Raw genomic sequence first — 12,765 nt, 5'->3', positions numbered from 1 at the left:
TCTATTATTTGATTTCCATTTTACTCGATAAATAGTTGATTCTTGATCTCAATTATGTGTGCTCATCTCTTGTTTTAATATTTCTAGGATATTAATTCATGTTTAATGTGCTTAAATCAGAGGAGGAAAAGTCCATGTTCAAGAGTAGATCTAGCATAATTGAGTGGAGTTGTATATAATCCTAGAAATAGGATAACATGATCTACCGGATTAGAGTCAAATCTAATAGGGGAATCCATAGATCAAGTTAATGTGATTATAGGTGTTTTAATTAGAAAGAAATTTCAAATAACCAACCTAGAGTTAGTTGCTCTTACTCTCGAAAGTGATATTAGCATAATTTAGGTATTTCTACGGATCAAGATACCAAGTGCATAAATCGTTTAATTCAGATTCATAATGATAGATGAAGTCTAGGTAGATTCTTTCCTGAGTATTGTTTTGCTTCTTGGTTATTATTCAATTATTTTCCTAATTTATTCTCTGCTGAGTTCTTTATTTAATTAATTTAGTTTATTTAGTTTAAATCAATCACTCCAATTTGTCAGTTAAATAATAGGAAAATGATAATTACTAGTACTTTTGGTACTCGTGGATACGGTATATCTACTCACAATAGCTATAGTATTTATCGATAGATGCAGTTACCTTCGTCGTATTTTTAGTTAGTTTCATGACACATCAATACTCAACCCACAACCAAGTTAACTTCCCTTAATTTATTGCTCTTACCGATGATGTCTTAAGATGATTCACAGATAATCATGCATCGAGAATTCAAACTAAAATGACACTAAAAAAGCACAAGCAATCCAAGTAGAGAATTTTAAGCTTTAAAAACATTTGGCATCTCCCATATCTTAATAATTAATTGAAATTCAAAGTCAACAAGAAATAACATCCTCACTAAATATTCACTCAAAGCACTCAAAGTGTTTAAGGTTCAAATAATGTGCACTCAACAATCAAACGAGAAATGTCATTACCATAGGCTTGCTTGAAAATCAAATCTCCATCACTATAGAATGAGATGACACGACAATCAAAAGGTCTTTACAAGGTTGTAATGGGGCTTAGGTTAAAAGTATGGAAAATGTCAGAAAAGTTGGTTAAAATCGAGAATTGATTTGATAAGTTACCAAACTAGAAAAAAATCAAATGTTGAATTAAAGGAATTTACATCAACAAGAAATAAAAACAATAAAAACAAGCTTTTTTATAGAATATGAAACTAACGATTTAAGCTCATCTTTTTTCTTTTCTTTTTCATTTTATTATTATTAAGAACAAGATAAGATTCAGCAAATCAAATAATGAAACATAGTTAGACAATTAACTAAATCAAATCTCGACAGAAAGGGAGTCAATAAAAAAGGATAATTTTGCAACACATATATGGGTTAAGGGTTAACATTAATGAGTTAGAATAAAAAAAGCGTTAGGATCACGGGGGTTCACTAAGGGTTAATACAACATGTAAGCTGACTAAATGTTAGGTAGGTTAAATCCTAAGTGTCTCTATCATCTTAGTATATCAAATAAAAAATGTGGTCTTGACATGTATAACCGAAGCAAGTTCTAGAATAACAGATCAAGTTGACATACTCACAACCAAAAATAAAATGAGCACGAAATAAAATATATGCTCTATAGGCTCACAAGCTCACAAAAAATTATGGCTTTGATATCAAACTTGCAAATTCAACATTTCAAGATAATTCTTTAGTTCAGGAGGCAACCTAAAATAATAATAATTCCTGAAAAAACAACTTATTATGCTTGAATCTTTCGTGTCTTAAAGTCTAAATCAATCAATGCACAAACACCCACAAATAAATCCCAAAACATTATCAATAAAAACTCAAAATTAAACGAAATTACTTAAATGTTAGGTTCGAGAAAATTACTTAAAAACAAACAACAATTCAGAGATTTTATCTCATAAGCATATAAACAACCTCCCCACACTTAAGATGTACATTGTTCTCAATGTACAAATAGATATAATAACATAATAAGTACAATATCATAAGGAGGAAGGGAATTGAAATTGCCTTGAATTTGGATGAATTCGCTAGAATAGTGAAAATTGAAATCGTCGAAGATTTTAAATGAAGTGCATGTTTTCAACCAAACTAATAAGAAGATAAACAAAAATAAATAAGAAGATACATAGATTACAAACTCGAACAAAAACAATCATCAAAATAATAAAAAAACAAGAAAGTTCAGAATAAATAAAACAAAATAAGACTCACAACTAAAAATTAAAATTAAAATTAAAATACAACAAAAAATTAAAATTAAAATACAACCGAAAATAAAAATTAAAGAAAAAGAAATCACGCCATGGATCGACGTCGTTCGAGGTGTTGAGGTATCGATGCGCATGATTAGGATGAGAGATATGGACATGCTGACAAATCTGATGCAAATACACCGCAATGCTATCGAATCGATCAAAGCATTGCTACTCAAAGTGGTCAAACCGCTTGGAGAGATCTTCAAGTGTAATAACGGGAGTAGCTGTAGGGTTACTCGGAGGCGGAGGGGAACAAGGTGGGCCCAAAAACTCCTCATGCTCATCTTGAGGTTCCGAATGAGACAATGTGTATCGACGGGGACCCACTCCATGCTGTCACTCATTAGATGCTGATATTGGTTGTAACACCCCGAACCCGTGACCGTCGCCGGTGTCGGACACGAGGGGTTAATGGGCCAAATCTTCTCAAGGTACCAACCAATTTGGCATTTCCAGACAGGCTGGGAAACTGCGTCACTGTCGCCATAAAAATCATATCTCGAGTTTCAAAACTTGGAAACTGATTCCGTAAATTTTTCCTGAATTTAGACTCATATATCTATCCATGGATTTATTTTTACAGTTTTTGGTTGGGCCAATTGGTACAGTTTATTAGTTAAAGTCACCAATGTTACAGGAGTCGACTACACTGACCTTCGCGCGTTAAAACTTGAATATCTCTCTGTACAGGGCTTTAATACTGGTGCCGTTTGTTTCTAATGAAACTAGACTCAAAATGGAATCTGTACATATAAGGCATGACTCCTAATTATTTCTGGATAATTTATGGTAAATTTTAAAAGTCGCAACAGGGGACCCAGAAACCGTTCTGGCCCTGTCTCACGAGAACTTTAATATCTCTCAATATACTGCTCATATGGTCGTTTTGTTTTGTCCATATAAAAATAGGTTCATCAAGGTTCAATTTCATAATTTACTCACTATTTAATTCTACTTCTACTATTTTTAGTGATTTTTCAATCTCATCTCACTGCTGCTGTCCGCAACAGTTACTGCAGTAGACTATGCCAATTTCATGAATCTTTCCTTGGCCTTAATCATCCATCATACATGACACAAATTATGGGCACCATATCAAAATTAGAGTTTCTAAGACTCGTGGCTATAGGTTCTAGCATCCCACTCGACGACCACATAGGCCATTTTCACATGGCTTAAAGTTTACAACCCACAATTCGACAAAATATAATAGCCTATACATGCCAAATGTTCTTCAACAACGAAAACAATACCACAAGATTTCAGCCGGTGTGATGACTTCAACGACGGTCCCGATCACGCAAACAATACGAGTCCGAGAGACCTAAAATGGGTGACAAGAAAAGCACCGAGTGAGTTTACAACTCAGAAGTCATAAGCATTCATCAATCCACCGATAAAGTTACTACAACATGTACAACAAACGAGGCTAGGTACTCATCCATAACGAATCTATACCATAATACCTCGACCTTTCGGTCCAATCTCGCACCAAGTCATACATCCACATTTCATATTCTACACAACAAGATAATCGAAACATTTTTACACATTAACTCATTTTCCAGCACAACCATACAATTTCAATCATCACATAGATTTAAGGCTTACCAAATTCAACCCCAAGCATGAACGTATTCTCTATTCGTCATGAGCTCGAGGTACTTACCCGATCCGTTGTCCATACTCAACTCGATGGAGACACACCCTCCATATATATAGAGCACGCACACACAGTGCTTAATACTCGATTCGCACACTTAGTGCCACGCAATTTAAGCCCGCACACATAGTGCCATACCCTTCGAGCTCGCACACCCAAAGGTCAGTATTTTTTTCCAGCATGCACACTTAGTGCCATATATTTCCAGCATACACACTTAGTGTCATATATTTCCAGCATGCACACTTAGTGCCAATCTCGTCACCGTACACACGTATTGCCCAAGACACTTAGTGCCGAAAGCAAACTTTCTACACATTTCACTATTTCTTTTACATTCAACAATTGTCATCACTCCATACACATACAATTTCATTTATATATATATATAGCATCCCATTAAATACAATTGCATAGATTTTACAATCATTTAAGCAATATCAAGCATATGTGCTTAATGACTTACCTAGTGTTGGGCAAATAATTCCAAGTCGGCTACTCGTTGACCTTCGATTTCCCTTTGTTGGACGCCTCTCCTTTAGGATCTTGAGCTTAAACAAATAAATCAACTCATTCAATCGCTTGGGTACATATGTTGGTATCCACATTCTAATGATAATATAACATGCGGAACGACATGGTAAAATTTTTATCTTGCTACCTTATGTTCTTGGCTATTCGGCCAATAGCCTTATGCAATTTACTATTCTATCAATAATCCAATCGCACATACACGTATACATATTCGTATATTAGATAACCGTCCTTACTAACCACCCATTTTAGTTGATTTCATACAATCAAAGGCAATATCATAATTGGGTATACTTATATAGCCGAATGTGCTAAAATTGGTCTAACATCACCTATACCCTTGATTGAATGGCCGAATACTTATACTAGCAATTATAGTATCGATTTTATTCTTTCAAACACATAGTCCCATTCGGCCCTAACCATTTACTTAACGTATGTGTACAAATTCCATCTCAAGATTAGGAGTTGCAACTACAACTAGGTTACAACAATGCTCATCAATGACCGAATGCCTAAGCACAACTCTACTAAAATTTATCCAACATCATTAACTTTGCCTTTCACTATTTTTTTTTCTAAACATCAAATACAAAGTAACTTACATGTATATATTAAACCAACCTTGCTAGCACAATATCCCTTAACCGAATATCATAAACCCATGCCACATATATAGTTCATCAAGGCCTTTCATTGGCCACATTCGCACCCTCCCCATGAACAACCAAATTTCAACCTCCATTTAAAAGTATATGTACCAAGAGCTTCAACTACTTGGCCAAATACCAAGCCTCCAAACACCCAAATTTAATCCATGGGATGAATAGAACTTGAACTAATCACCTCGTTTATATCTAAATTTCCAAGGATTTCAAAGTGATTACCTCTTCCTAAGCATCAACCAAGCCGAATCATGCACAAAAGAAATCCCTTCTTCTTCCTCCTTCAAGTCACGGCAATGGAGAATAGAATGAGCAAAAATTTTCTTTTTTTTTTTTGTTTTCCTTGTTCAATACACGGCAATGGGGAGGGGTAACCACACACACACTTTTTTTTTTTTGTTTCTCTTCCTACAACACCAATATAATAACAATTCTAACATCAACCATTAGCAAAACATGTTGGAAACATGTTCCCTTGCCCATAACCTTGTCATGGCCGGCCACTCACCTTAGGAAGTGGGTTATTTGACATGCAAGGACAACTATTTTCCCACATGTATTAATAGGCCACCTTACAATTGCCTAGCACATTTCTAAATTTTCTCACATAAGTCCTATTTGATAAAAATTCACTTACAATTAACAAAATCCAAACACGAAATTTTCACACATGCATATATACATATAATGAGCATCAATTATGATGGTTAATTATTATTATGACTCGGTTTAGTGGTCCCAAACCACTTTCCGACTAGGGTCAATTTAGGGATGTCACAACTCTCCCCACTTAAGAAATTTTCGTCCCAAAAATCTTACCGTAAATAGGCTCGGTATCGCTCTTTCATAGAGTCCTCAAGTTCCCAAGTGGCTTCTTCCATTCCGTGTTTATGCCACAACACCTTCACTAACGGGATTTTCCTATTGCGCAACTCTTTTACTTCACGCCTCATAATGCGAACCGGTTCCTCTTCATAGCTCAAATTAGGTGAATCTCAATCTCGGATGGAGCAATTACGTGCGATGGATCAGACCTATATCGTCGAAGCATCGAGACATGAAAAACGTTGTGAATCCTTTCGAGCTCAGGGGGCAAAATTAATCGATATGCGACTGGCCCAACTCGTTCGGATACTTCATATGGCCCGATGAACCTCGGACTCAATTTGCCCTTACGACCAAATCTAAGCACCTTCTTCCAAGGTGAAACTTTGAGAAAGACCTTGTCTCCAACCTGATATTCAACATCTTTTCTTTTCAAATCCGCATACGACTTTTGGCGATCCGAAGCAGCTTTCAAACTTTCACGAATTACTCGAACTTTTTGCTCGGCATCCTTAACCAAATCAACCCCGAAGAATTTACCTTCACTAAGTTCAGTCCAGAATAATGGGGTACGGCATTTACGACCGTATAAAGCCTCGTAAGGCGCCATCTTAATACTTGATTGAAAGCTATTGTTGTAGGCGAATTCAATCAAAGGTAAATACTGTTCCCATGAACCACTAAACTCAAGGATGCAACATCTCAACATATCCTCGAGTATTTGAATTATCCGTTCGGATTGACCATCGATTTGGGGATGAAAAGCGGTGCTAAAATGCACTTGGTACCCAAAGCATCTTGCAATTTCTTCCAAAATCGCGACGTAAATCTTGGGTCTCTATCCGACACGATAGAAATAGGCACCCGTGTAATCTCACAACTGAGAAACGTACAATTCGGCTAGTTTGTCCATTGAAAAATCCGTGCGTCGGGGATAAAGTGAGCCGACTTAGTCGGTCTATCGACAACGACCCAAATCGCATCCTTCTTACTCAATCGACAATGGCGGTCCGGATACAAAGTCCATTGTGACTCGATCCCATTTCCACTCGGGTATCGTGATCGGTGAAGTAATCCTGAAGGCACTTGATGTTCCGCTTTCACTTGTTGACATATTAAACATCTCAAACAAAATCGAGATGTCTCGTTTCATACCATGCCACCAAAACCGACGTTTCAAATCGTTGTACATCTTCGTACTCCCGGGTGGATTGCCATTCGGCTACAATGGGCTTCGCTCAAAATTATTGGAATAAGTTCAATTCTTTGGAACACACAGACGACTTCGAACCTCAAACAATCGTCATCATCGATTTGAAATTCGAGTCCTTGTTCGAACACACTCATCCCGTTTTGCAACCAACTTATCGTCGACTTTACGAGCTTCACGAATTTGACGTATCAATAATGGTTTGGCTTTCAATTCAGCTACTAACACATTGTCGGGTAGGATAGACAAGTGTACATTCATCGTCATAAAGCAAATAGTGATTTCCGGCTTAAGGCATCCGCAACCACATTAGCCCTTCCCGGGTGATAATCAATGACGAGCTCATAATCTTTTAACAACTCGAGCCATCGCCTTTGTCGCAGATTTAAGTCTCTTTGGGTCATCAAATATTTGAGACTTTTGTGATCCGAATACAAATGGCACTTCTCACCAAATAAGTAATGTCGCCATATCTTTAAGGCGAATACGATGGCAGCCAATTCGAGATCATGGGTCGGATAATTTTTCTCATGTGGCTTTAATTGTCTCGACGCATAGGCCACAACTCGCCCTTCTTGTATCAATACGCAACCCAACCCAAGTAGGGATGCGTCACTATAAATGACAAACTCTTTGCCCGATTCGGGTTGCACTAGAATTGGGGCTTCAGTCAAATAAGCTTTCAGTTGATCGAAACTCTTCTGACATTTCTCCGTCCATTCGAACTTAACATCCTTTTGGAGTAGCCGTCATTAGGCGTGGCTATCGTCGAGAAACCTTTTACAAATCGTCGGTAATAACCGCAAGCCCCAAAAAGCTCCTAACTTCGGTAACATTCCTTGGTGGTTTCAATCGACTATGGCGAATTTTGTTCGGTCCACCGACACCGATCGCGACACCACGTGCCCCAAAAAGCTAACCTCTTTCAACCAAAATTCACATTTCTTGAACTTTGCGTATAATCGCTTATCTCGTAAGATTTGCAACACTAGCCTCGGTGTTCAAAGATGTTCGTTTCATCTCTCGAATAGACCAAAATGTCATCGATAAATACAACTACGAACCGATCCAAGTATGGCACGAAAATTCTATTCATTAAATCCATAAACACCGCAGGGCATTAGTGAGCCCAAACGGCATCACCAAGAATTCGTAGTGACCGTACCTCGTTCTAAAAGCGGTTTTGGGTATGTCCGATTCTCGGACCTCAATTGATAGTACCCGACCTCAAATCTATCTTTGAAAACACCGAGGCTCCTTTAATTGATCAAACAAATCGTCAATTCGTGGCAATGGATATTTATTCTTTATCGTCACTTTATTGAGTTGACGATAGTCGATGCACAACCTCATGGTTCCGTCCTTCTTCTTCACAAACAATACAAAGCGCCCATGGAGAAAAACTTCGGTCGAGCGAAACCTCTATCCGTCAATTCTTGCAATTGAACCTTCAATTCCTTTAATTCCGTTAATGCCATACGATACGGGGCTATTGAAATCGGCGTAGTACCGGTACAACTTCGATGTCGAATTCCACTTCTCGAACCGGTGGCAATCCGGTAACTCCTCGGAAAAACATCTGAATACTCACAAACCACTGTACCGCTTTGAGTTTCCTTTCGTCTCTTTACTTCCAAACACATACACAAGGTATGTTTCACACCCTTTTCACATACCTCCGGCGGTCATAGAAGATATTATCGTGGCGCTCCTTTCAAATCGAGAGACTCGACTCGGACTACCTCATTATTTGCACTCCTCAAATCAATGGTTTTCCTTTTGCGATCCACCATCTTGCATCATGTACGGTCACCAATCCATACCAAGAATAACATCAATTCATGAAATGGTAGAAGCATCGGATCGGTGGAAAACAGATTCTCGAATTATTAGGTGCATCTCTTGCACACTTTATCAACGAGCACGTATTGACCCAAAGGGTTTGACACTCGAATTACGAACTCGAGAGACTCAACAGTAGAGTCTTCTTGGATGCTAAGGTTTCACATACATATGAGTGAGTAGAGCCGAGTCAATCAATGCAATCACAATAGTATCAAAGAGAGTAAAAGTACCGGTGATAACGTCGGGGAGGATGCCTCCTCTCGTGCGCGGATGGCATATGCTCTAGCAGAGCACGGGTCTCGGATCGGACGGCCGTATTAGAGGCTCCTCTCGATTACCACCCCTACCTCCAGAGATTCTCGGGGCCTACCTCCACCGTCGTTCCACTAGGTCTTGCACCTTGCGTCTTATTCCTCTCATCTAGCTCCGTGCAATCTCTAATGAAGTGGTCCTTGAACCGCATCCATAACAGCCCTATTAATGACTTACCCCAACATTCACCTAGGTGTCGTCTTCCACATTGGGGGCATTCGTGTCTCTCTTGACGATTATTGCCTACACTAGCTACTCAAGTAGCTCGAGTCCGTCAATGGTCGGGCTCTAATGGAAATTCCCGATCGTCCTCGACTTACTGGTGTCCTCCCTGAACCTCTTTACAGCCGAGAACGGAGCTTTACTCGTCGATCTTTTACGGTAATCTCTTGCTTCAAATTCAGCCTTCTTCTTCTCCTTCCCAAGTTCTTCCGCCTTGCAGGCTCGTTCGACTAGTGTCACGAACTCCTTTATCTCCAAAATTCCCACTAGTAACTTTAACTCTTCATTCAATCCTTCTTAAAATCTTTTGCACATCGCAACCTCATCAGCCACACACTCCCGAGCATACCGACTAAGTCTTACGAACTCATGTTTGTATTCAGATACGGTCATCCGGCCTTGCTTGAGTTCCAAGAATTCCTTACGCTTCTGATCGATGAACCGTTGACTAATGTATTTCTTTCGAAATTCGGATTGAAAGAAATCCCAAGTAACTCGTTCATTTGGGACTATGGAAATTAAAGTCCTCCACCAATAGTAAGCTGAGTCTCGCAACAAGGATATAGCACACTTAAGACATTCATCGGGTGTGCATGACAGTTCATCAAACACTCTAATGGTGTTATCAAGCGAACTTCGGCCCTTTCGGCATCGCTCGGCAACTACTGCCTTAAACTCCTCGCCCCACGTTTCCTAATCAAGTCCACGGTGGTTTACTCAGCCTCATAGGATCAATGAATCGATGGCATCACGGGCTCTTGGGGTGGATTATTTAAATTCGGGAATGGTTGGACACCGGATTGGTTCGGGCATATTGCGCGACCCACTCATTCATCATGGTGAAGAAGGCTTGTTTCGCCCTTCATTTTGATTATTCGCGGATGATGAGGCTCAATAGGCGGTGTCCCTTGCACAGGAGCAGCCGCTACACTTTCAACGTCATCCGCCAAGGGTCTCTCTATCCGGGTTCCATCGCTAATCAAAACAAAAATTTCAACCGTCAAGTCATCACATTATTAAGCACTAAACATTTGGCATGTATAGCTAGACTCACACGCCTATGGTAGTCCTAGAACCGACTAAACCATAGCTCGATACCAATAAAATGTAACACCCGAACCCGTGACCGTCGCGGTGTCGGACACGAGGGTTAATGGGCCAAATCTTCTCAAGGTACCAACCAATTTGGCATTTCCAGACAGGCTGGGAAACTGCGTCACTGTCGCCATAAAAATGATATCTCGAGTTTCAAAACTCGGAAACTGATTCCGTAAATTTTTCCTGAATTTAGACTCATATATCTATCCATGGATTTATTTCTAGAATTTTTGGCTAGGCCAATTGGTACAGTTTATTAGTTAAAGTCACCAACGTTACAGGAGTCGACTACACTGACCTTCGCGCTTTAAAACTCAAATATCTCTCTGTACAGGGCTTTAATACTGGTGCCGTTTGTTTCTAATGAAACTAGACTCAAAATGGAATCTGTAAATATAAGGCATGACTCCTAATTATTTCTGTATAATTTATGGTAAATTTTAAAAGTCACAATAGGGGACCCAGAAACCGTTCTGGCCCTGTCTCACGAGAACTTTAATATCTCTCAATATACTGCTCATATGGTCGTTTCGTTTCGTCCATATAAAAATAGGTTCATGAAGGTTAAATTTCATAATTTACTCACTATTTAATTCTACTTCTACTATTTTTACTGATTTTTCAATCTCATCTCACTGCTGCTGTCCGCAACAGTTACTGCAGTAGACTATGCCAATTTCATGAATCTTTCCTTGGCCTTAATCATCCATCATACATGACACAAATTATGGGCACCATATCAAAATTAGAGTTTCTAAGACTCGTGGCTATAGGTTCTAGCATCCCACTCGACGACCACATAGGCCATTTTCACATGGCTTAAAGTTTACAACCCACAATTCGACAAAATATAATAGCCTATACATGCCAAATGTTCTTCAACAACGAAAACAATACCACAAGATTTCAGCCGGTGTGATGACTTCAACGACGGTCCCGATCACGCAAACAATACGAGTCCGAGAGACCTAAAATGGGTGACAAGAGAAACACCGAGTGAGTTTACAACTCAAGAAGTCATAAGCATTCATCAATCCACCGATAAAGTTACTACAACATGTACAACAAACGGGCTAGGTACTCATCCATAACGAATCTATACCATAATACCTCGGACCTTTCGGTCCAATCTCGCACCAAGCCATACATCCACATTTCATATTCTACACAACAAGATAATCAAACATTTTACACATTAACTCATTTTCCAGCACAACCATACAATTTCAATCATCACATAGATTTAAGGCTTACCAAATTCAACCCCAAGCATGAACGTATTCTCTATTCGTCATGAGCTCGAGGTACTTACCCGATCCGCTGTCCATACTCAACTCGATGGAGACACACCCTCCATATATATAGAGCACGCACACACAGTGCTTAATACTCGATTTCGCACACTTAGTGCCACGCAATTTAAGCCCGCACACATAGTGCCATACCTTCGAGCTCGCACACCCAAAGGTCAGATTTTTTTTTCCAGCATGCACACTTAGTGCCATATATTTCCAGCATACACACTTAGTGCCATATATTTCCAGCATGCACACTTAGTGCCAATCTCGTCACCGTACACACGTATTGCCCGCACACTTAGTGCCGAAAGCAAACTTTCTACACATTTCACTATTTCTTTTACATTCAACAATTGTCATCACTCCATACACATACAATTTCATTTATATATATATATAGCATCCCATTAAATACAATTGCATAGATTTTACAATCATTTAAGCAATATCAAGCATATGTGCTTAATGACTTACCTAGTGTTGGGCAAATAATTCCAAGTCGGCTACTCGTTGACCTTCGATTTCCCTTTGTTGGACGCCTCTCCTTTAGGATCTTGAGCTTAAACAAATAAATCAACTCATTCAATCGCTTGGGTACATATGTTGGTATCCACATTCTAATGATAATATAACATGCGGAACGACATGGTAAAATTTTTATCTTGCTACCTTATGTTCTTGGCTATTCGGCCAATAGCCTTATGCAATTTACTATTCTATCAATAATCCAATCGCACATACACGTATACATATTCGTATATTAGATAACCGTCCTTACTAACCACCCATTT

The sequence above is a fragment of the Gossypium arboreum genome, chromosome 2 (assembly GCF_025698485.1).
Source record: "Gossypium arboreum isolate Shixiya-1 chromosome 2, ASM2569848v2, whole genome shotgun sequence".
Classification (NCBI taxonomy): domain Eukaryota; kingdom Viridiplantae; phylum Streptophyta; class Magnoliopsida; order Malvales; family Malvaceae; genus Gossypium; species Gossypium arboreum.
This window is presented reverse-complemented; position numbering follows the sequence as displayed.